Source organism: Lagenorhynchus albirostris, chromosome 2 (genome assembly GCF_949774975.1).
Source record: "Lagenorhynchus albirostris chromosome 2, mLagAlb1.1, whole genome shotgun sequence".
Lineage (NCBI taxonomy): Eukaryota > Metazoa > Chordata > Mammalia > Artiodactyla > Delphinidae > Lagenorhynchus > Lagenorhynchus albirostris.
The window spans coordinates 62,788,973-62,814,810 of record NC_083096.1 but is presented as its reverse complement, the minus strand read 5'-3'; the positions used below and the strand labels follow the sequence as shown (position 1 = coordinate 62,814,810).

Below are 25,838 nucleotides of genomic sequence, written 5' to 3'. Positions count from 1 at the left end.
ACCTCTGGACTACATTAAACGCAACAACATTCACATTATAGGGGTCCCAGAAAGAGAAGAGAGAAAGGAACAGAGGAAATATTTGACGAGATTATTTTCGAAAACTTCTGTAACATGGGAAAGGAAATAGCCACCAATGTCCAGGAAGCACAGAGAGACCGAGGCATGATAAGCCCAAGGAGAAACATGCTGAGACACATAATAATCAAATTGACAAAGTTTAAAGACAATGAAAAATTATTGAAAGCAACAAGGGTAAAACGACAAATAAAAGACAAGGGAACAGCTGATTTCTCAGCAGAAACTCTACAAGCCAGTAGGGAGTGGCATGATATATTTAAAGTGATGAAAGGGAAGAACCTACACCAAGAGTACTCTACCCAGCAAGGATCTCATTCAGATTTGATGGAGAAATCGAAAGTTTTACAGACAAGCAAAAGCTAAGAGAGTTCAGCACCACCAAACCAGCTCTACAACAAATGCTAAAAGAACTTCTCTAAGTGGGAAACATAAGAGTGGAAAAGGACCTACAAAAACAAACCCATAACAATTAAGAAAATGGTAATAGGAACATACATATAGATATTACCTTAAACGTGAATGGATTACATACTCCAAACAAAAGACACAGGCTTGCTGAATGGATACAAAAACAAGACCCATATATATGCTGTCTACAAGAAACCTACTTCAGACGTAGGGACACATACAGACTGAAAGTGAGGGGATGGAAAAAGATATTCCATGCAAATTGAAATCAAAAGAAAGCTGGTGTAGCAATACCCATATCAGATAAAATACTTAAAAATAAAGAATGTTACAATATACAAGGAAGGACACTACATAATGATCAAGGGATCAATCCAAGAAGATATAACAATTATAAATATATATGCACCCAACATAGGAGCACCTCAATACATAAGGCAACTGTTAACAGCTATAAAAGAAGAAATAGTAACACAATAATAGAGGGGGAATTTAACACCTCACTTACACCAATGGACGGATCATCCAAAATGAAATAAGGAAACAGAAGCTTTAAAAGACACAACAGACCAGATAGAGTTAATTGATATTTATAGGACATTCCATCCAAAAATAGCAGATTACATTTCTTCTCACGTGTGCACAGAACATTCTCCAGTATAGATCACATCTTGGCTCACAAATGAAGCCTCAGTAAATTTAAGAAAATTGAAAACATATCAAGCATCTTTTCTGAAAACAACGCTATGATATTAGAAATTAATTACAGGGAAAAAAAGTAAAAAACACAAACACATGGAGGCTAAACAATAGGTTACTAAATAACCAAGAGATCACTGAAGAAATCAAAGAGGAAATCAAAAAATACCTAGAGACAAATGACAATGAAAACATGACAATCCAAAACCTACGGGATGCAGCAAATGCAGTTCTAAGAGGGAAGTTTATAGCTCTACAAGCCTACCTCAAGAAACAACAAAAATCTCAAATAAACAGTCTAACCTTACACCTAAAGGAACTAGAGAAAAAAGAAGAAAAAAAAAACCCAAAGTTAGGAGAAGGAAAGAAATCATAAAAATCAGAGCAGAAATAAATGAAATAGAAACAAAGAAAACAATAGCAAAGGTCAATAAAACTAAAAGCTACTTCTTTGAGAAGATAAACAAAATTGATAAACCATTAGCCAGACTCATCAAGAAAAAGAGGGAGAGGACTCAAATCAATAAAGTTAAAAATGAAAAAGGAGAAGTTACAACAGACAACACAGAAATACAAAGCATCCTAAGAAACTACTACAAGCAACTCTATGCCAATCAAATGGACAACCTGGAAGAAATGGACAAATTCCTAGAAAGGTATAACCTTCCAAGACTGAACCAGGAAGAAATAGAAAATATGAACAGACCAATCACAAGTAATGAAATGGAAACTGTGATTAAAAATATTCCAACAAACAAAAGTCCTGAACCAGATGGCTTCACAGGTGAATTCTATCAAACATTTAGAGAAGACCTAACACCCATCCTTCTCAAACTCTCCCAAACAAGTGCAGAGGAAGGAACACTCCCAAACTCATTCTGTGAGGCCACCATCACCCTGATACCAAAACCAGACAAAGATACTACAAAAAAAGAAAATTACGGACCATATCACTCATGAATATAGATGCAAAAATCCTCAACAAAATACTAGCAAACAGAATCCAACAACACATTAAAAGGATCATACACCATGATCAAGTGGGATTTATCCCAGGGATGCAAGGATTCTTCAATATATGCAAATCATTCAGTGTGATACACCAAATTAAAAAATTGAAGAAGAAAAACAAGAAGATCATCTCAATAGACGCAGAAAAAGCTTTTGACAAAATTCAACACCCATTTATGATAAAAACTCTTCAGAAAGTGGGCATAGAGGGAACCTACCTCAACATAATAAAGGCCATATACGACAAACCCACAGTCAACATTATTCTCAATGATGAAAAACTGAAAGCATTTCCTCTAAGATTAGGAACAAGACAAGAATGTCCACTCTCACCTCTATTATTCAAGATAGTTTTGGAAGTCCTAGCCGTGGTAATCAGAGAAGAAAAAGAAATACAAATTGGAAAAGAAGAAGTAAAACTGTCACTGTTTGCAGATGACATGATACTATACATAGAGAATCCTAAAGATGCTACCAGAAAACTACTAGAGCTAATCAATGAATTTGGTAAAGTTGCAGGATACAAAATTAATGCACCGAAATCTATTGTATTCCTATATACTAATGATGAAAAATCTGAAAGAGAAATTAAGGAAACACTCCCATTTACCACTGCAACAAAAAGAATAAAATACCTTGGAATAAACCTACCTAGGGAGACAAAAGACCTGTATGCAGAAAACTATACGACACTGATGAAAGAAATTAAAGATGGTACAAACAGATGGAGAGATATACCATGTTCTTGGATTGGAAGAATCAATATTGTGAAAATGACTCTACTACCCAAAGCGAGCTACAGATTCAATGCAATCCCTGTCAAATTACCAATGGCATTTTTTACAGAACTAGAACAAAAAATCTTAAAATTTGTATGGAGACACAAAAGACCCCAAATAACCAAAGCAGTCTTGGGGGAAAAAAGCAGAGCTGGAGGAATCAGACTCCCTGACTTCAGAGTATACTACAAAGCTACAGTAATCAAGACAATATGGTACTGGCACAAAAACAGAAATATAGATCAATGGAACAAGATAGAAATCCCAGAGATAAACCCATGTACTTATGGTCAGCTAATCTATGATAAAAGAGCCAAGGATATACAATGGAGAAAAGACAGTCTCTTCAATAAGTGGTGCTGGGAAAACTGGACAGCTACATGTAAAAGAATGAAATTAGAACACTTCCTAACACCATACACAAAAATAAACTCAAAATGGATTCGAGACCTAAATTTAAGATGGGGCACTATAAAACTCTTAGAGAAAAACATAGGAAGAACACTCTTTGACATAAATCACAGCAAGATATTTTTTGATCCACCTCCTAGAGTAATGGAAATAAAAACAAAAATAAACAAATGGGACCTAATGAAACTTAAAAGCTTTTGCACAGCAAAGGAAAAGATAAGATGAAAAGGCAACCCTCAAAATGGGAGAAAATATTTGCAAATGAATCAATGGACAAAGGATTAATCTCCAAAATATATAAACAGCTCATGCAGCTCAGTATTAAAAAAATAAAAATCCAATCCAAAAATGGGCAGAAGACCTTAATAGACATTTCTCCAAAGAAGACATACAGATGGCCAAGAAGCACATGAAAAGCTGCTCAACATCATTAATTATTAGAGAAATGCAAATCAAAACTACAATGAGGTATCACCTCACACCAGTTAGAATGGGCATCACCAGAAAATCTACAAACAACAAATGCTGGAGAGGGTGTGGAGAAAAGGGAACCCTCTTGCACTGTTGTTGGGAATGTAAAGTGATACATTCACTATGGAGAACAGTATGGAGGTTCCTTAAAAAACTAAAAATAGAATTACCATATGACCCAGCAATCCCGCATATACCCAGAGAACACCATAATTCAAAAAGACACATTCACCACAATATTCATTGCAGCACTATTCACAGTAGCCAGGTCACGGAAGTAACCTAAATGCCCATCGACAGATGAATGGATAAAGAAGTTGTGGTACATATATACAATAGAATATTACTCAGCCATAAAAAGGAGCAAAATTGGGTCATTTGTAGAGACGTGTATGGATCTGGAGACTGTCATACAGAGTGAAGTAATTCAGAAAGAGAAAAACAAATATCACATATTAACGCATGTGTGTGGAACCTAGAAAAATGGTGCAGATGAACAGGTTTGCAGGGCAGAAATAGAGACACAGATGTAGAGAAAAAACGTATGGACACCAAGGGGGGAAAGTGGCTGGGGGTGGGTGGGATGAACTGGGAGCCTGGGATTAACGTATATACATTAATATGTATAAAAGATAACTAATAAGAAACTGCTGTATAAAAAATAAATAATATAAAAAATTTTTAAAAAAAGAAAGAAAAAGTTCTTCCCTTCCCATAGACGTATTTATATGAATGAATTATTTCTATGCTTATATCTACAAATACAAAAAAAAGGAATAAATCCTACCTTGAGGGCTTCCCTTGTGGCGCAGTGGTTGAGAGTCCGCCTGCTGATGCAGGGGTCACGGGTTCGTGCCCCGGTCCGGGAAGATCCCACATGCTGCGGAGTGGCTGGGCCCGTGAGCCATGGCCGCTGAGCCTGCGTGTCCGGAGCCTGTGCTCCGCAACGGGAGAGGCCACAACAGTGAGAGGCCTGCGTACCGCAAAAAAAAAAAAAAATAAAAAAATAAAAAAACTTACCTTGAAACAAAAAAAGAAAAAAAACCACAGAACCCACCAGTTATACAGAGAAAAACCCTATCAGGGCACTTGCTCCAGTGGTAAACAATTCTGAAGTTGGTCAGAGGTGGGGAATCCTCTCCCATGCAGCCAGCAGCCCACCCGCAAGGAGCGTCCTCATTACAAAGCTGGCGGACGGTGCTGAGGCGTCTGTGAGTAAACGTGAGCTGAACCCAGGCCAGTTGCTGCTGAACTGTTCCCACCCTTCCCAGGTAAAACACCTGAATGTGTGCAAGGACTTGAAAGCCTAGAGGAAGGGCCGTGGAGCCACACCAGCGACAGCACGCAGGCCGACTTGGTGCCTGCAGGCCAACCAGGATGGTCCTGGCCCTGGGCGCACTTCTGGAAGCTTTCCATTTCCCTGCCTGAGATACCCGTCCTGTCCCGGCCCCCACTGCTTTTTTCATTCCTCACCTCTGCCCAGGGAGAAATTCCAACAGCAGGTACGGGTGACACATAGTCTTCTTTAGCAAGTAGCAGACTGGCAACTGCTGCAGAAAGTCCAGCAGAGCCCCATTCACACCGGGCCACCCACAAAGCCGTTGGCCCTACTCCCTCCCACCAGCCCAGCCCCGACACTGCTGACGGGGCAGAGAAAATGGCGTCAGACACAGCTGCAGGGGCTTTTGCTGCCTGGAGCGGTGTTTATATACACCTCAAACCAGGCACACCTGGGGAGGGCTGGCCGGCCGGGTCAGGCTGCCCAGGTCAGCCAATCCTCGCCCCTCAGGGGCTCACAGTTGCAGAAAATGGGCCTTGCTGCACCGGCCAGGTCGAAGGAACAAGTGTAGGGTTTTGAGAGTCAGGATAGACAAGGTGCTGCAGCTCTGGCTTGTTTTCTAATCATTTTATTTGGTCCATGAGTGGGAGACAACTTCAAGAAGACCCACTCCTAATGGGAGGAACCTAGGAGTCAGGGAGAGGAGGGGTGGTGGGTAGAGACAGAGGCCTGGTGCTGCGGCTGTAGTGGAAGCCTCTGGAAGACCAGGTGGAGTGAGGCCGCCCAGAGTGAAGCCCAGGGTCACAGACCTGTCGGAGCTGCTGTTTGTTAGTTCACGTCCTGCTCTGAGGTGCTCTGGGTCAGCTCTGAGCGACAGGTGAGCTGGCGGTGCTCTGCAATGAGGGCTATGTGCACGGTTCCTGTGTGCCCAGCCCTGCCGGGGTACCTGCCCAGGTGAGCTCCATATCCTGGGAGGGGCCTGCCCATGAGAGCCCCGTGGGCTGCTGGGTGCCAGCCCAGGTGAGCTCCATATGCCGGGGGGGCCTGACCACGAGAGCCCCGTGGGCTGCTGGGTACCTGGTAAAGGGTGTCAGGACAGTCAGTGAAGCCACCAAGGATATACATCCAGTAGTTCCTAATTCCTACACAAAGCTCGTCATTCTACTATCAACCAGCACCTGGTATTCTGTATTAGACTTAAAAGATGCCTTCTTCTGTATTCCATTAGTCCCAGAGTCACAAGAAACTTTAGCTTTTGACTGGCAGGACTCAACATGCAACAGAAAGAATCCTGCTGGGCCGTCCTACCACAAGGGTTCAAAAATTCCCCCACCATCTTTGTGGAAACTTTAGCTAAAGACCTAAAAGATCTACCTCTGGAGAAGTGAACCCTCCTTCAATACGCAGACGACATTCTGATCGCCAGCCCTACTAAGGAGGTCTCTGAACTACCAAGCCAATAAAGGATAGAAGTTGTCCAAGACAAACGCTCAAATATCACAGACTAAGGTGACCTGCCTGGGCTTCATTCTCACAGAAGGTCGGAGAAGCCCATCCCAGGAAAGGGAAGAAGCCATTTGCAGCCTTACCCCTTTCTAAAACTAGCTTAGGGGTTCCTGGGGAGGCCGGGGTTTGCTGCATCTGGATCCCTAACTACAGTCTACTAGCTGGGCCTCTATATGAAACACTGAAAGGAAAAGATGATGATCCTTTTGAATAGAATCCAGAAGTGGCCTTTCAAGAATGGAAAGAGCAGTCAATTCAGACCCTTGCCCTGGAACTCCCTAATTGAGCTAAACCCTTTGACCTTTCCATTCCCGGTGAAAGGTGAATCGCCATTGGAGAATTAGTGCAAAAACTGGGACCACTTGAAATGGAACAACGCAAGAATGCCATCCAGGTAGGATAAACTACGGTCACCAAGGGGCTTGGCCCACTGCCACATCTGGCCAAGATACTGGCGGTATCTAAAAACCTGGAACTCAGCAGCCCAAAAGGCCACCTCCCTCCTAAGGGAAAAGGACCCCACGTGGTGATCCTAATCACCAACCATGCCCTGAAGTTGCAGGGTTCGCTCCGTGGGCACACCGACCTCGAGTGAGGAGGCCCTCCAACTCCAACATCCAGAGAGATAACCGGGGGCAACAGGGCACCATGACGACTCGTGTGAACATCACTTGACCTGGAGCTTCTCTCAGAAAACAAGTGTGTACCCCAAAAAAGCAGACTACTGCTTGCAGGACTTACTGCACCCAGAGGGGAGCTAATAAGCTTGGCAGGGGAACCGTATATCACGCTGTCACCATAGAAAAGCCAACAGCCACCGCGGTGACGGCGGCCAGTGAGACCGGCTGGACTCCTGGCTACTTCAAAAGGCCGTTGACTCAGTGGCTGTCATGGTCTTGGATCAGCACCGGGCCTGGACTGTCTGGGAGCTGAGCGGGCAGGGCCCTGACACCTGGTGCTGTTTGTACGTTAACTCAGGGGCCTAATTGAAGAAAGCGCAGACTACTGGTCAGAGCATCTAGGCTGGCAGAAACGGTCAGCCTAAGGTGGCCGAACAAATGTGGGGCGGGGTAAAACCGGCCCCCACAGCGTCTCTGCGCATCTCTTTCCTGGACCCTTAAAGGTCATTGGAATCTATAACACTTCCAATGCTGGCGCTCAGGCGGACGAGCAGTGAGGCAGGAGGCCTGGGGACAATCAACCTCACCTGGAGGCTGCTGGGGAGAAGTTCTGCCCCTCCCCACCGGGTATGAGGACTCCCAACTTAGCACGAAGCATTTACAAAAGAGGGGTCTGCACCCTCAGTGCCCCAAGAATGAGGAACGGGACAAAAGGCAGAGGAGGGTTTTGTCACTGGCCAAAGCCCATTAAAAATTCCTGGGAGATAAAAATAGAATCTGGGCAATAAAATAAAGTCTAACCTTTTTTTCCTTTGTGCTTTGTCTAATTTCACTTGTTCCTAGGGTTCCGCAGGCAGAGGCCTCACACCCGGCACTGCAGACCCGATTTCCTAGTGCAAAATGGCTGGGCCGACACCTCAGCTCGCGGGGCCCCGTTCAGACTCCGCGACATAGAGCCGGAGCTCCAGCCAACCCGGCCCTCGAGAGCTCCGCCCCCTCCCACCTGCTGACGCTGACTGGATCCCTACACAGCAGCCCGGCCCACAGCCCGCGGGGGAGCGCTCGCTCTCACCTCTCCATTCTCTGATCAAAATATAAAGTTTCCTTTGCTTCTGAACCAAACTCAATCTCGATCTGTTGGCTCCAATGACACTGGGCAGGGGGACCCTTGTTGGGGCCCACTCTGGAGGATCAGTATCGGAAATTGAGAACATTGTAACTTCAATGAACAGATGTGTGAGCCAAACTGTAATTAACATAGAGCAGTGTATAAGGCTCGGGTAAAATAAGATGTTTCTAACACTTCCCTTGGATATTTCCATCACTTTATTATAAGCAAGTTCAGTGAAAAGGTTTGTCTTATTTGTCAGGTCAATATTAGAGAAATGAAGTGATTTCTTTCCAAGGATGTACGTCTAATAATCTTGGCTGAAGCTTCAATCTTGTTTTGAATGCTTTTCCATTGAAAATGATACCTCTCTTTCAGCTCCCCCATTTCTGAGTATAAAATCTTATAACTTATTATTACCAAAGGGGAAACGCGGGAGGAGGGATAAATTAAGAGTTTGGGATTAACACATACACACTGCTATGTATAAAATACATCATCAACAAGGAACTACTGTATAACACAGGGAACTACACTCAATATTTTGTAATAACCTGTAAGGGGAAATAATCTGAAAAAGAATAGATATTTTTATCGACATCATCTATCAACGACAGATAAAATGTAACCTAAAGGAGGTCGATGGTGAGCGCTTCTGACCGTGAAGACTTCAATCATCTAAAGCTCGGAATCTGACTACTGCCCAAGGCCCTTAATGAACAAACATGTACCCGTAGCTTAAAAATTTCCCAGTGTGGGGTTCGGGGAGACACTGATTTGGAAAAATCCCTGGTGTTCTCCTTACATGCAGGGAACTCTTCCTACAGCTAAAACATGCCTGTGACACCTAGAAGATAGTACACCCTTTGATCGGAAAGAGTTTGGAAAAGACACGTCATCTCCTCATATCCTGGTAGTTGGGTTCACCCCTCCAGCCTCTTTCCTAACAAGCTCCCCATTTGGAGAATCAGCACCTGTAACCTCCTGTTTTGTACAGTTTGCAATTTTTCCGAGGATGGACGGGAAGAGGGGGAACCAATGAGAGACAAGCTCTAGGTGTTTGGACAGGCACATGTCACTCTAATTTCCAATCAGGAATAATTAACCAAAGGCTCAGCTTGTTCCCCGGAACCAGAATAGGGCCTGAAGCAATCCTGCTGTTTTGCGGCCAGCTCCCAAAAAAGTGAGTTGAAAAATGGAGCCGAGGGGCACTGCAATTCACAAACCTGCAGAGTTATAAATGATAACTATCGTCCAAAAATATATTGAGGTAAGGCAACGAAAAGGATTTGAAAGCAAGGCAGAGTTGCAGGAAACAGTTTTCAAGAGATACATTGGACTCGCCTTTAAAGCACATGAAAAGCGGCAGAACTTCGCCAATGATGCAGTTGACCAAAAAGGGAGTATGTGTTTTTCCTGAATACAATAGTATATATATATATATATATATATATATATATATATACTATTTTACAATTTTTTTACCATTTCTAAAACCTAAAATAAATGGTAAGCAGGAGGACTGGAATGAGGTGGGAATATTCCTAAATTACCAAATTCAGGTTAGAAAAGTATTTAAATATGTGTTTGTTACATGTATATATAGAAGCATGTAACAGTTCAAAAATATTTTTTCTAGGTCTTCATCTACCTGAAGGTTTACATATTGGGCATTTCAAGTTGTCCTAAGGGTTACAGATACATAAAAATTGGATAGGATTGAACAGTTATACTTTTTATTTTTAAAAATGATTTCCACATTCTTCATCATATAATTTGTCTTTTCTGATAGAAACTTGTACCTCTGGCCACACTAAATTTTGTTTCTGTGGCTTTTTTTCCATTGTGGGTTTTACTGTGCTGTTGCACACATAACCTAGAAATATGCTAAAATATCACAGATTAAATGCTCTGTATATGATTCCTTCCTAAATCATAGCAGACTTTGTCAGTGCCCTACCTAACCTCAGGTCTGACTGTTGTACTTACTCCACCAACGTCCAGCTGCCTGAGGTCTTCTGGCATCAGGAGCTTCTGCTTCTCTAGTGAGGTCACAGGAACCTAAATTAGTTTAAATTTTAAAAGCAATTTAGTAGGATGCATCAAAGGCCTTAAAAACGTGCATACCCTTTGATCCAACAAGAGTAAATAATCAGATAGATGGGTCAAGAAGCATATTTAAGGATGTTTTCACATTCTTACCTAATTAAAAAAGCAGAATATCTAAATGTTAAAAAAGAGGACCATTAAACAAATTATAACAAATTTATGCAATGGAATACTGTTCAGTACTTAAAATGATATAAATGTATATTGATGGCGTTGAAAGTTCACAATATATCATGTGACTATATTGGTTCATTGGTAAATGTATGTTAGGACAATCTTTGCTTTTTAGTGCAATCTCTTAACTGTGGGTACTTGGCTAATGAGATCTTGGCTGAAAAGGACCACTTTTTAAAAAGTTACATATATATATGCACACACACATACCACATAGGAAAACATCTAGAATATTGACAATAACTTGTAATTTATTGTCAGTATTCTAGATCTTGCATAGAGTGGTAAATGTTTATTAGCTTATTAATAAATAATAAAGAGGGTCAATGATGAGAATGTGTTACAAAGTAAGGGTTATGATTATTTCAAATTTGTGCAGTTGAAGTCCATTAAAGAAAGGAAAGAAAGGAAAGGGGAAAAAACATCTAGGAGGTTATACTCTAAACTGTTCATGGGAGTTATATCTGACTAGAACTTTAAGGGTGATTGTTTTCTTTTTTACTCATTTACGAGTTTCTAATATGACTATAGTTCTATATTATGTATATAATGGAGAAATAATAAAAGTCAAAACCATTAAATTTAAGATTAAAAATATTCAACAATAACAACAACAGTGAAGCTTTACGCTCTTAAATACACGAAAGACTATTGTGTGTGTTGGCCAATTATGTTCTTTTGTAGCAAATGCATTACACTGATTTGTGGAGCATCCCATGTGGAATACAGACAAAACATTTCTGTAAACAATGGATAAAGTATATTGGATTTGATTCATTTCACCTATGTCAGGCTACTTTTCCACAATACTTGCAGAAAATGCCGGGTTGTTTATCAACTAACACATAAAAGAAAAGAAGCTACTCGGAAATATAAAGCCATTTGGAAAACACTCCCCTGGGTTGTAAGGTGTTATTGATATGGAGGTGCCTGAATGTAGCTACTTTTTTAGGGAAAGGAGAATTTCTAAATGTTACTACTTAAGTTACTTTATCTTAAATAAAGGAGAACTGCAGATGTAATTTATTTAAACATTCATAGTTTCAAATAGTGAAGTCATTTTAAAAAACTGAGGTTGCTTTGGGACTTGGTTATATGTCTCTGCTAAATATTCCCTAGTACTTTCCCTAGGATTACATTGTATTGTCTTGAAGTGTTCAAGTACCTGTCTTTCTACATTGTAAGCGCAGTAGGAATAGGAATGATATCTGTCTCACTGGCACATTAATAGGAACTTAATATTTTTTAAAAAATGAAAGAATGTATAAGTGAATGAGTGGATAGAGCTGTGAATTTTAAAAAAAATTTATTGGAGTATAGTTGATTTACACTGTTGTGTTAGTTTCTGCTGTACAGCAAAGTGAATCCGTTATACATTACATATACAGTTATACATTACATCCACTCTTTTTTAGATTCTTTTCCCATATAGGTCATTACAGAGTATTGAGTAGAGTTCCCTGTGCTATACAGTAGGTCCTTATTAGTTATCTATTTTATATATAGTAATGTGTATATGTCAATCCCAATCTCTCAGTTTATTTCCCCCCCTTTTCCCCTTGGTAACCATGATTGTTTTTTATATCTGTGACTCTATTTCTGTTCTGTAAATAAGTTCATTTGTACCATTTTTTCTAGATTCCACATATAAGCGATATCAGATATTTGCCTTTCTCTGTGTGACTTACTTCACTCAGTATGACAATCTCTATGTCCATCCATGTCGCTGCAAAAGGCATTATTTCATTCTTTTTTATGCCTGAGTAATATTCCATTGCTCTGTTGATGGACATTTAGATTGCTTCCATGTTCTGGCTATTGTAAATAGTGCTGCAATGAACATTGGGGTGTATGTATCTTTTTGAATTATGGTTTTCTCCAGATATATGCCCAGGAGTGGGATTGCTGGATCATATGCTAGCTCTATTTTTAGTTTTTCAAGGAACCTCCATTCTGTTCTCCATAGTGGCTGTACCAATTTACATTCCCACCAACAGTGTAGCAGGGTTCTCTTTTCTCCCACCCTCTCCAGCATTTATTGTTTGTAGATTTTTTTGACGATGGCCATTAGGGTTGTAATTTACAGCTAGGAAATAAAGGGTTGGGGTTTTAAAAAGCACAATGGAGATGGTTACTTACACACTGATGGAGAAGTGTATGTTACATTAAGATTTGAGATTTTAAGGTAAAATATTTACATCTGTAGTTGACACTAACCAACTGCAGTAAATGAAATGCCAAGATAGAAATATAGTGCTAAAAGTTCCTATGAGGTGTAAGAATGTAGAGAAAAATGGTAGATAAGCTACAATAGCATAATTACATAAATTCAGAGCTGGGAGGGAACTTAAGGCACCTAAAAGTCAATCCTTTCATTTAGTACATGAATAAATTAAATAACTTACAAGGTCACATAGCTCATTATTGATAATACCAGACCGTGGGCAAGGACTCCTGACTTGCTGTTTCCACCAAACCTAAAGAAGGATTGACTATCATCTAAACCAAGGAAAGGGGGGTGGTCAGAGACAATCATCTTGTTCATTGAACATGCTGGTCCAGACTGGTTCTTCAGCCTCAAAGAGCAGCAAAAATGTGGGGTCATTAGGAATGGCATTGTAGAGGAAACAGAAGAGTTCACATTCAGAATACAGTATGCAGTACTGTGTCCACACTGGAGGAAAGATACATTAAAGCTGGAGAAAGAACCACAGGAGGAAATGAAACTGATCTGAGAGTTGGAAGAATAGTATATAAACACTCTGACATTTCAGCCTGAGCCGTTAAAAGAAAATAATTGTTGGAACTGGACCTGAAACGTTTGAAGTCAGCATAGAGGAAAATGAGATGCTTCCACAAAATAGCCCTGGACACCATTGTCAGATGTTGTCATGAATTAAATGACCCATAAGACTGATCCAGTATGATAATTACTATGGCCTTGTTTACAAAACCCTTTTTCTTGTCATTTCAATTCCCACTTGATCCCTAGAAACGCCACCAATGGAAAGGGGACTAGTTGAATGCCTAGTTGTTTCCCTTGGTGACAGTGGTGCTTCAGGTGTCAACAGGATGACACTTACTTGGAGTCCCTCCTCTGTTGACCTTCATTTCATTCCAAATCCTGGATTATTGTGAATGAGAGACACCTCCTCCCCATCAATCTTAACTGTCAACTACTGATGTCTTTTATCCATTTTCTCTTGTTGGCGTAAACAGTAATTTCATGCCTGTGAATATTTTCCTGTGTAAATATGCCTTGATTTGTAATAGCCATAGTGAAAACTGTTTTCTATGAAACTGTCAGAGCATTCAAAAGGTAAGTGTTTTGTGTATCCAGAAATAAATAAATTATCCCTTAGTTTCCCATCTTTGGTGTGTTCCATTTCTTGCTTCAAGTTAATCAGATGTCACAGTCATCGTCTTTCTTTTCCTAGGGTTTTTTCCTTCTTTTATCTTCCCTTTTGTATTTAACTTTTAATGTTCATCTTTGCATATATTTTTTTAAACTCTGATATTTTCATATTTATTTGAAAGCTTAGAGGTTTTAATAGTATTAATGTGTGCATTTTCATTAGATCGCAAAAACTGACCAAATCCTCTGCTAGTGAGCAATTATTGTAAAAAACTTTGCAAAAAATATGAGTTTTAAATACTGAATAATAACACTAAACTGCTAATAATGATAATCTCTAAAGGAGGGGATTAAGGAGAAATTTAACATTCTATATAAAACTTTTCTGCGTTGCTTGATTTTTATACACTAAACATCTATAACTTAAGTGAGAAAACAATTATAATAAATTATTAATAACTGAATATTGAACATGAGATATTGAGCTAATAGAAAGCTGAAGTCAATAAATATCTTTCTCAATGTAAATAGGTCTCTTAGTACCTCTTCCAAGCTAGCAAAATACTGTTTAGTTCCTGGTAGGAGATAATTTGCTGTATGGACCCTTGGTTACTATAGACAAGCATTTCTTAGGGTGAGCTCCACAAAATACTAGCTCTGCCCCTTAGTAATAGGCATACAGGAAAAAAAAGGATTCTGTGCTTTGGTAACTTTGGTAAAACACTGGTTTAAACAAACATAAATAAGTTTCTTCACTGCAGTATTTCTCAGGGTGTTTAATATGCTACTGCACAAGTGGGAACAGAGGGTATTACACAGGTTTTTCCAAACTTATTTGTTCCCAATACCTTTGTTCCTCCCAGAACTACTGTTCCAAGGCACATATTTTGGGAAACACTGCTGTAGGGTGTTCAAGAAAGAGTTCATTTCATAGTGATAGGTAATGAAGGATCCTACCCCTTCTTATTTATCACAGGATTTATCCATATATAAAGATACCCTTACTGAATGAAGTAAGTCAGACAGAGAAAGACAAATATCATATGATATGGCTTACATGTAGAATCTAAAAAAATGGTACAAGTGAACTTATTTACAAAACAGAAATAGAGTCACAGATGTAGAAAACTAACTTATGGTTATCAAGGGAGAAAGGGGGTGGGAGGGATAAATTGGGAGATTGGGACTGACATATACAAACTACTATATATAAAATAAACAACTAATAAGAACCTACTGTATAGCACAGGGAACTCTACTCAATACTCTGTAATGACTTATATGGGAAAAGAATCTAAAAAAGAGTAGACATAGGTATATGTATAACTGATTCACTTGGCTGTACAGAAGAAACTAACACAATGTTGTAAATTAACTATACTCCAACAAAAATTATTTAAAAAAAATAAAGTTACCCTGTTTGTTGCATGTCATTTTTGAGCCAGATATAGAATATTGAAGGTATAGATTTTTCCAATATTAAACTAATACATTTTTTTAACTAAACAAAACTTGTTTGTGACGGATTGTCCTTTTTATGTATTGATGGATTTAAAATTGTGGTTTACGTTCAGGATTTTTACATATTACGCTTATAAGAGAGACTAACCTTTAATCTTCCATTCTTGTAACGTGTTGTCAGGTTTCGGTGTTAAAGTTCTGCTGGTCTCATAAAATGAGTTGCTTAGTGTTCCATCGTTTTTCTTCTCTCTGGTAGAGCCTGTGAAATCTTGGTATTAACTCTCCTTTGAATGTTTGGTATAACTCACTAATGAAAGTATCAGAGCCTGGAAATTTACTTGCTGTGTTTTATTTCACTTGATAGTTTTCAGTTTTGCAAGAGAATCTCACTTCTGCAAGAGGAGTCAGGCGCCATTCAGTGTAGTGGCCACAGTCCCACAGCCTTGCCAGCAATAAGCAGTGGACTTAGTTGGGCACAAGGGAAATGCTTCAAGCAGCTCTGCCAGCTTCAAGATGACGTTCAGGTTCAGAGCAAGTGGTGAAGCAGCCAGAAATTTAACAGGGTAATTCTGGAAATGAGACACGCATAGAATAGCTGAGATAAGCTCCTCATACATCCTTGGCTGACTGAGACACTACACATGGTTAGAGAAGATCCAAGAGACCTTGGAGAGACCAGCAAAACGTAAAAGATGAGGGACACTTAAGCACAGGCTGAAACTTTGAATGCATTCCCCAGTCCACACACATATCAGTCAGCAGAGGGTAGGAGCCTAATTGGCTCAAGATGTTTGAGTACAACCTCTGCCCCAAGCATTGACTGACCAGTAAGCTATGCAGTCACAGAGGCAATCACTAGGGAGCCAGTTTAAGCAAACATAACAAATTAACAAACAAAAATAAAACAGCAGAGGCATCAGTGGCTGCACATCAGGGAGATAGATTCTGCAGTTTTAAATGTAGGCATGTTATTAAACAAAAAAACCAAAACTCCAACAACTCTCAAAAATATAAAATGAAACTCAGAGTAGCTACAATATATTATCTAAAATGTCCATTTTTTTAAATCAAAAACTACTAGATACGCAAAAAAACCCAGAAAAGTTCTACCCATATAGAGAGAAAAAAGCAGTTAGAAGAAACTATGAGTGGGCCCAGCTTTTAGCTGTAGCAGGGAAACACTCCAAAGCAGCTATTATAAATATGTTCAAATAATTTTAGAAATGCTAACAATGAATCAACACAAATCAAATCTCAATAAGGAAACAGTATAAAAAGGAACAGAATGGAAATTCTAGATTTGAAAAGTATAATAACTCAAATGAAAAATTCACTAGATGGTCCCAGCAGCAGATTTGAGATGACAGAAGAAATAATCAGTGAATCTGAGGATAGACTAATAGAAATTATCCACTCCAAAGAACAGAGAAAAAAGAGGATTGAAGAAAAATAAACAGGGTCTTAGAAACCTTGGAGTCAAGCATTCCAACTTAAATGTAATGGGAGTCCCAAAATGGGGAGAGAGAAAGGAGTAGAAAAAATATTCCAAGAAATAATGGCTGAAAACGTCCCAAATTTAATGAAAAACTTTAACTTACACATCCAAAAGCTCAATGAAATTTGAATAGGATAAACTAAAAGAAAACCACACCTAGACATATGAGGCAAATTTCTGAAAGCCAGGGACACAGAGAAAAATCTTGAAAGCAGTGAGAGAAAATGACTCATCATATATAGGGGGAAAACAATTAACTAACTAACTTCTAACTTCTCACTAGAAATACTGAAGGCCAGAAAGACAGTGGAATGACTTATTTAAAGGGCTGGGGAAGACGTAGAGAACGGACTTGAGGATACGGGGAGGAGGAAGGGTAAACTGGGACGAAGTGAGAGAGTGGCATGGACATATGTACAAAATAGATAGCTAGTGGGAAGCAGCCGCATAGCACAGGGAGATCAGCTCGGTGCTTTGTGACCACCTGGAGGGGTGGGATAGGAAGGGAGGGAGGGACACACAAGAGGGTAGAGATATGGGGACATAAGTATATGTATAACTGATTCACTTTGTTATAAAGCAGAAACTAACACACCATTGAAAAGCAATTATACTCCAATAAAGATGTTAAAAAAAAAAAGGGCTGGGGAAAAAATACCATCCTCTTAACCAAGAATTCTATATCCAGTAAAACCATTCTTTGAAAAAGAAACTGAAATAAAGATATTACCAGACAAGCAAAAACTGAGAGAAGATGTTACTAGCAGACTTATTATATTATACTGTTAGATCTACTACAGATTGTCAGGCTATATAAAGAAGCAAGATCCAACTATATACTGTTCACAAGACACACACTTTAGATTCACAGACACAAAGAAGTTAAAACTAAAAGATGGAAAATGATATACCATGCAAACAGTGATCATAAGAGAGCTGGAGTGGCTTATTAATGTCAGACAAAACAGGCTTTAGGGCATAGAATATTCCTAGAGATAAATAGGGACATTTCATAATGGAAAAGGATATGTATATCCTTTATATATATCTATATATGTATGACCACTCATAAATTTACATGTACTTAACAAAAGAGCCCCAACATACATGTAGCAAAAAGGGATATAACTGAAAGGAAAAATAGATAATTCAACAATTTTAGTTAGAGATTTCAACACTTCACTCTCCATATGTGGTGGCCAGGAGAAATGCCTCAAAGAACTCCACCCACAAGGAACAGACCTGACCAAGAGCCTGAGCTACTGTGCTGCATTTGCTCCCTGACTGTGCTTCCCACAGGCTACGGCCAGCCAGTTGGAATACTCCATGTCACTGGAACACTAAGGCAGGTCCATTCCTAGGAGAAATGAGGCTCTTCTTATTGTTAACTTTAACTTGAGGACTCCCAACAGCTTGGCTGAACCTTTCTTAGTCTGCACAGTAGTCTAGCGTGCTTCTGCCCAATCTTCCTTACCCCTCTCCTTCACTCAGAGCCAGGTCTGTATTGCAGTCTGGGGTCTCTCCCAAGTTTTTCCAGCCCCCTCTTTCCTCTCACAGTCATTACCCCTAATCTTCATGTGTTTAATCCCATCTTGGCATCTGCTTCTTAGAGGACCCAGATTAGCACCACTGGTACCAAGAGTGGTCCAAGAAAATAGGTGGTCAGACAGAGATTTGGAATGGCTCACTTACTGCCCAGCAGAGGAAGAAGATGCTGTCCTGGTTGGGGAATGGGACGTGGCACAAGATGGTGCCTCAGTTGCTAAAGGTTTCACTGGTGGTGGCCTGTGAAAATGTCCTGGTGGCGGAGAAAGCCGTGGCAGGAGCCATGTTTCAGGCCTTTCAGAAAATATGGGGGACCAGTGCCTACAAAGGCCGGAGTTGGCTGGTTGCTGCTAAGTTGTGATTATTATTATTATTATTATGCTATTGTTAGCAAGCAGTTAATGGTTAAGTGTGAGAGTCAGAGAACCTCTGGTAGCTTACAAAGAGGTCCTGATTGTAAGGTCGGATCTTAACAGACGGCACCGCGAAACAGAGGAAAGCTTCAAGTGAGCTTTATTAGAGAGCGCTCCCGGGCCAGGCTCACTGGTCCGAGAGAAAGGGGCCAGAGAAGTCGCACCCGGGCGAGGGTTGGGCAAGATTTTATAGGGGAAGAAGGGAAAGGGGTGTGGTGAATCTGGGAGGGTGCAGGGTATTCCTTATTTGGTGGCCTTTTCGGTTATCCTGGGGGACCGTTAGTCCCGCCCCTCGAAAGGCGGGAAGGCTGGGCTGGGTTCGAAGTCCCCAGGTCAGTTTCTGGAACTGGGTGGTCCGGAATGTCTCCAGGGCAGTTTCTGGAACTGGGTGGTCCGGAGAGTTTCGGTCTGATGCAACCTGTGGATCTGATTGTGTTCCCCTGCCTCGGGCCAGTTGGCCTCACACTGATCTTTTGCAGTAGAAGCGCAGGCACATTTGAGCAGCAGGCTGAAGACTTAGTTGTTAGAGGCTCAGAGCTCAGTAGCTGTTTACACTGGTCAGCCAAGGCAGGACCGGTAGGAAAATGTCAGGGCCTTGGTGATAAAAACCTAGGATCCTAAAATATGGGTGGGGACATCTGGATGGGTGCCTTTGAGGATATTGCCTTGGCAACCACCATGCCCCCCGGGGCCCTCTGTGCGCGCAGAGATGGCCCATATTCCCTAAAAAGAGATTAACACTTCCATTGTGCTGGCAATAGGTGCTCTCCTCAGAAGCTGTCCTCACCCCCACCACCTCCCCTGGCCACCAGGATGAAAACTGGAGCTATGTCAGGCCTGAGTAAATTATACGCAAAATTCTACTTGTGTGTGTATGTGTGTGTGTTCCTGGGGAATCGCCTCCTTTTTTTAGCTTTCTCAGTCTGTGACTAAAAATATTTCTGAAACACTAGGTTCCATCACTCAAAGCCTTAGGCCTCTTTGCCACCAGAAACAGCTGTAATTTCATTATGAAGCAGATTTGAACTAATTTTCTCTCCTAATGATCTGGGGAGAGGTTGCTTCGAGATTCCAAAGTAACTTTTCAGCAACATACCATTTGAACTCTGAGCAAAAACTAACCTGCTAAATCTGCAATCTCATTTACCCTCCAACACCAATTAGCACCTCAGTCCATCACCCTGAGGAGAGTCAAACCTGCCATCCTTGGCCACCAGTCTAAATACAAGCCAAGCCACCAGACTAAATGTAGCTACTGCTCTGAGGTTGATGCCATTAGCTGTACTGTCCTCTGCTTCTGTTGACAATTACCAGGGCTGGGACTGGGGTGAGGCAAGGAAGGCGTCTAGAGCAAACACGTAAAGAAGACTTCTTTTTAAGTTCCACCCTACGCTAGCACTTCCTCCATCCAAGAGTCAGAGCCTCCTTACATTTTGCACCCTAGGGGTCTCCCTTGTGTCACGCTAATCCCCAGCACTGTACATCACCAACCAGGATGCATCCATTATGGTGTAATGGGCAGAGCATCAGCCCCAGGGTGGAGGGGGGAGGGGTAGAAGTAGAAGTAGATTAATTACAGAGAAAGTGACCTTGTAGCTAATTGAGGAAGGTGAAGGAAGTCATTGTAGAAAAGTGGGATGCGCAGGGTGGTAATCTGGTGATAGGAAAAGAAGCAAAGGGTCAGATGCAGGTCTGGGATAAGACCTGGGAACAAAATGAAGCTAAATGGCTAAGAACAAGGAGAGTGAACAAAATAGTGATGCTGGGAGCTGGCTGGGCAAGACAACTGAACTCCTTATTTTATTTAAAGTCTTATTTTCGTAGAATCACACTAGAAAATCCTGTTATAAGGTAGGGAGAGAAAATCAGAAAATCCCTATAGAACTAAAATCTATATGTTAATGTTTTCAAAGTCTGGGAAGACTTCTGTGGGCATGTGGGATTTCTGAAGTTGGGCCAGCTAAAATTTAAGAGCCCTTGTATGACTATTCTTTTTCTGAGGAAGGGGACGAGCATATGTGCAAAAATCAATATACTGAATTTAACAAAATTAACAACTTGCATTTGGGTACTGTTTTATAGGTTACAAAGTCCTCTGACCATGTCTTTTTAGTTCTCAAGTCTTTTTTCTGTGCCTTTGCCATTTCTGTTCCCAATTCTGAAAAATCTCTTACCCCTCCTAGACTGCAGGTTGAGACTTAATTTCTGAAACTGCTTTGAGATATAATTTACATACCATACAATTCACCAACTTAATGATTCAATGAGGTTCTTAGGCAAAAGTTGTGCAACCATCATGACAATTAATTTTAGAACATTTCCATTACCCTAAGAAAGATATCCTGGACCCATTGGTCGCCACTCCCTATTTATCCCCCAACTTCTCTACCTGTAGGCAAGCTCTACCTGTAGTTACCTATTCTGGACGTTATATTTCATTTTTAGTTTAAAGTGTCCTTGGGGATTAGGAGTCCTTACCTTTGGAATTCCTAATCTCTAAATGGTATGACTCTTGCAATAATCAGGGACCTGTGACAGAAATAGGAGGGAAAGAGAAATGATATTTAACAACCACTATATGCATATCGATATAGATTCATTATTTTCACAACCATCCTATGAGCCAGGTACCATTTAACAGCTGAAGAAACCAAGGATTATAGAAAGTAAGTAACTTGCCAAAGGTTACAAAGTTAGTAACAAAGCAAGGATGTAAAGCTTGCTTTTCTGACTAGAGCTCACACTGTCTTTGTTCCACTAAATCAGTAGTTCTCAAACTTCGGTGGGCACTAGAGTCAAGTGGAGGGTTTATGAAAGACAAATTGCTTGGCCCCTCCCACAGACTTTCAGGTTTATTACCTCTGGGGTGGGGCCCATGGACTTGCCTTCAGAGGCTGCTGAAGCTGCTCTTTCTGGGACTGTGCTATATCCTGCTGCTTAACAGTATCTGAGAACAGGATTGATTAAGATCACAGAGCCAGATGCTGAAGGAGCTTTCATATCATCTGGTCATCTTTTCAGAACAGTACTTATGACCTGTCAAAGCAATTGCTGATTGATAAAAGGCAGGAGGTAGTTGGAAAGGCAAAACAGGGAACTAACATGCTGCAGAAGACATACTGAAGTGTGAGAACATTTTTTTCTGGTTGGGAAATGTGATAAGCAATTAGAGAGTTAGCTATGGTGCATGAAGCACCTAGAGGTAGCATTTGTCAGCTGGATGCAAAATGTAAGGTTGCTTGTCTAGTTCAGAACTATAGCTGCTTTAAGGAGAGAAGGCAGGCAGATAGAGGACTGTCAACAGCAAGGTCTTTTCTCCTTCTTTGGCTACAGCTATAGTTGCACACTCATGCTGACTTCATTCTCAAATGTTAACTAGGCCAGAGCTTGATCAGACTGAAATCTGAATTTGTATTAAAAACATTCTCACAGATACTGAGAAAATGTGTTCCCTTGAATCTGTTCTAGCTCTGGATTTTATTGAAAATGTTTGATTTTTTTTTTTCTTAGTGGGAGGGGAAAGAGGGCATCTGGAAATCACTTAATCCAGAATCTGCAGTGTAATTGCTAGAGGAGGCTCAAACATGATTTGAACATCCCTAGCTGTGGGATTTGGTGACCAGGCTCCCAAGAGAGGATGACACAGCACAGGGAATAGCACAGACAGCCTGCCTTGCTTTTTAGAGAGCAAAGATGCAAAAGTCCTTGCTCAGGTCACCAGTGCTGAGAATACTCTTAATAATTTAAATGGACAAGGGGAACTTCCTTATGTGTAGGTGAGCCTGCCCTAGAGACAGAATAGAGAAAAAACAGCAAAGTGAAAACAGGGAGTGCAGAGTGCAGCTGGATTAGGCCTTTATATAGATAGCTTTTGTTTTTTTTCAGAGCACTTTTTTTTTAAGTTATTTATGTATTTATTTTTGGCTGTGTTGGGTCTTCGTTGTTGCGCGTGGGCTTTCTCTAGTGGTGAGCAGGGGCTACTCTTTGTTGTGGCGTGCAGTGGCTTCTCTTGTTGCAGAGCACGGGCTCTAGGCACGCGGGCTTAAAGTGGTTGTGGCACGCGGGCTCAGTAGTTGTGGCTTGCAGGCTCTAGAGCTCAGGCTCTGTAGCTGTGGCGCACAGGCTTAGCTGCTCCGCGGCATGTGGGATCTTCCCGGACCAGGGATGGAACCTGTGTCCCCTGCATTGGCAGGCAGATTCTTAACCACTGTGCCACCAGGAAAGTCCCCAGAGCACTTTTATGTATATTAACTCATGTCAAATATTATTATTATTAAACAGGGTGCAGATAAGTGTAATGAGTAGCTCAGTTAATGAGTTAGTTTAACTAGTTAATAGATGCACGTACTAGGATTAGAGGTAGACAGTTACTTGGAATGCCAGGAAAACAAAATATTTAGAAATAATAGTAACCACATAAATGCAATCTAGGGAAAACCACATTTCCTTCCAAAGTGGTGGAAGTGAAGTTTACTTGTTGGTATTTTCTTACCTCTTTCATATTTGTTCATTCATTCATCCATCCATTCATTCAACAAACATGTATTGAGCGCTTCCTATTTCCAATTATTTTGCTCTGTGGGCCTTGGGAATGTAGAAATGAGATATGGTGTCCATTCATTCAACAAATATTTATGAAGGTCCTACTGTGTCTCAGAAATTGTTTTAGGTCCTAGGGATATAGTAGTTAAAAACAGACAAACAGGGGCTTCCCTGGTGGCACAGTGGTTAAGAATCCACCTGCCAATGCAGGGGACATGGGTTCGAGCCCTGGTTGGGGAAGATCCCACATGCCGCAGAGCAACTAAGCCCGTGCACCACAACTACAGAGCCTGCGCTCTAGAGCCGCGAACCACAACTAATGAAGCCCTCGTGCCTAGAGCCCGTGCTCTGCAGCAAGAGAAGACACCACAGTGAGAAGCCCGCGCACCGAAGCGAAGAGTGGGCCCCGCTCAGCAACAAAGACCCGACACAGCCAAAAATAAATAAATTAATTAAATAAATTAAAAAAGAAAAGATTAAAAAAACACTAGACAGACAAAGCAAGAAATGTATAAACCAGTTTGGAGTAACAAAGGGAAACAAGCTATAATAAAAATAATAAAAATGTGATAGAGGATAGGTAGACAACTAGTGTGATGAAACAAGTATAGTACAATGTTAACAGCAGAATCTAGGTGGTGGCTATATCAGTGTTTACTGTAAAATCTTTCAACTGTATGTCTGAAAATTCTTATGATAAAATATTGTAGAAGAAAGTTATAGGAATGATAAAAAAAGGCAGAGATTTGGGGAAAGTTCATGGAGGACATGGCAGTGTTTTATCCTCTTCTTCCTCTCAGCTACCTAATATCCCCTTAGCTATGAGTCCATCAACTTCCAAATTCCAATAGGCCTTGTCTTGGGCTGTGAAGAGCTCTGCAAAAGTCCTTGAAGATCTTATCTTTTTAGTGGAGAAAAACTTGGGAGGAGGAGAAGCAGACACATGAATCAGCTAAAACTCACCCACCCCACAGGCATTTGATAAGGCACCCTTCTAGCTAACCTCCCCCAAATGCCTGCCTCTGGGTACCAGGTAGCTGCGTTCCCCAGCTTAGTTTCCTATCTGAGCTTCTGTGGAGTTTGGTTTTGGATGGTTACCTGAAATATATAAAAAGTGAAGCGAACATTTGTTTTTTCTAATACTCAATTTTCTTCAGTAATTTTTTTTCAAAATAATTCTGAATTTTAGGTAACACTAAGTTTTGAAAGAGAATGCTATAGACTTAACTTCTCCTTTAGACTGTAGGACCCCCATCAGCTCATTTATACCAGTCCCAGGTTCACAGGGGCAGCGGCTGTGACTAGTCTAGTCCTCCCTCTCTCCCCTGTGCCCAAACGAAGCTTCCCTTTCCAGTTTCAGCCCTTTAGCGGCTTTTCCTCATAGATCATTTATATAGGGTCTTGTACCTGTGCAGGGTACCACGTTAAGTACTTTAAATACAATAGTTCGTTTAATATAATAATCTTAGCATGTAACTGCCATTATTATTCCCATTTAACAGATGAGAACATTGAGCAAGGGAGATTAAGTAACTTGCTCAGGGAACTGCAAGTCAATGCAGAAATCTGGCTCCAGAGGTGGCGCTGTTCTGAGTCATCAGCAGCTACTGCCTTTGTAACCAAGTGCCTAATTCCCCATCTCTGAGAAACCAGTTCACTTAAAGGTATTAATAAGTCAACGTGACATTAAGCATCATTTATCGTTTCCACAGCTCTAACTCCACAGGAACCTCAGTGTTTGGGATTTCAAACTACGGTTAGAAAGGGCATTGATGTTAGGAGGGAGGGCTTCCCTCAGATGAGCTCCTCAAATTACCTTTCTCTAGGAAGGACTCCAGAGAGTCGCCGTTTAAGGAGGATGGTGTTTGGGGGTTTCCAAGAGAGGAAATATTTAAAGCCAGAGGCTGACATATTATTTTGGCAAACGGGATGGCAAAAAGAAATCTCATTTTCGCAACACAAGTTTTTAGTCTGGATAATGGGTAAATGACATTAACTCTTCGTTTCATCTTAACCTTCCAAGCTTGTTCTAATTTTGCTTCTCAAACCTGAGGCATCTCCTCCATTATTTGATCTGTCCTTTTAGCTTTTTATCCCTTTTGAAATAGGTGGGAGCATACCCAATTAAAACGCAGAAGGCTCCTTTCTTTTCCCTTGGTCCCGCCGCAGGTCGTCGTCGCGGAAAGAGTTAACCAGGCGGGTTGGGAGAAGGGTCGGGCTCATACCTTTCCCAGAGACCCCAGGCGGCGGCGGCGGGGCCCGGGAGGGGCGGAGGCTGGGGCAGACGCCTCGCCGCCGCTGCCTCGGCGAATAGCAGTGCGCTGTCCGCCCGGATTGGAGCAGCAGCATCACGCTGACCTCTGCCTGGGAT

At 41.0% G+C, this 25,838-nt stretch overlaps 1 long non-coding RNA gene across 1 annotated transcript; it reads right to left on the bottom strand.

The window, feature by feature from the left end:
- Positions 1-5,370: 5,370 nt before the first annotated feature.
- LOC132515865 (uncharacterized) lies at positions 5,371-15,673 on the bottom strand. The gene is made up of 3 exons (XR_009539200.1): positions 15,621-15,673; positions 10,363-10,434; positions 5,371-5,410 (listed from the first exon to the last, which is right to left on the bottom strand). It is a non-coding gene; the product is annotated as an uncharacterized LOC132515865 (long non-coding RNA).
- Between the last annotated feature and the right edge of the window lie 10,165 nt (positions 15,674-25,838).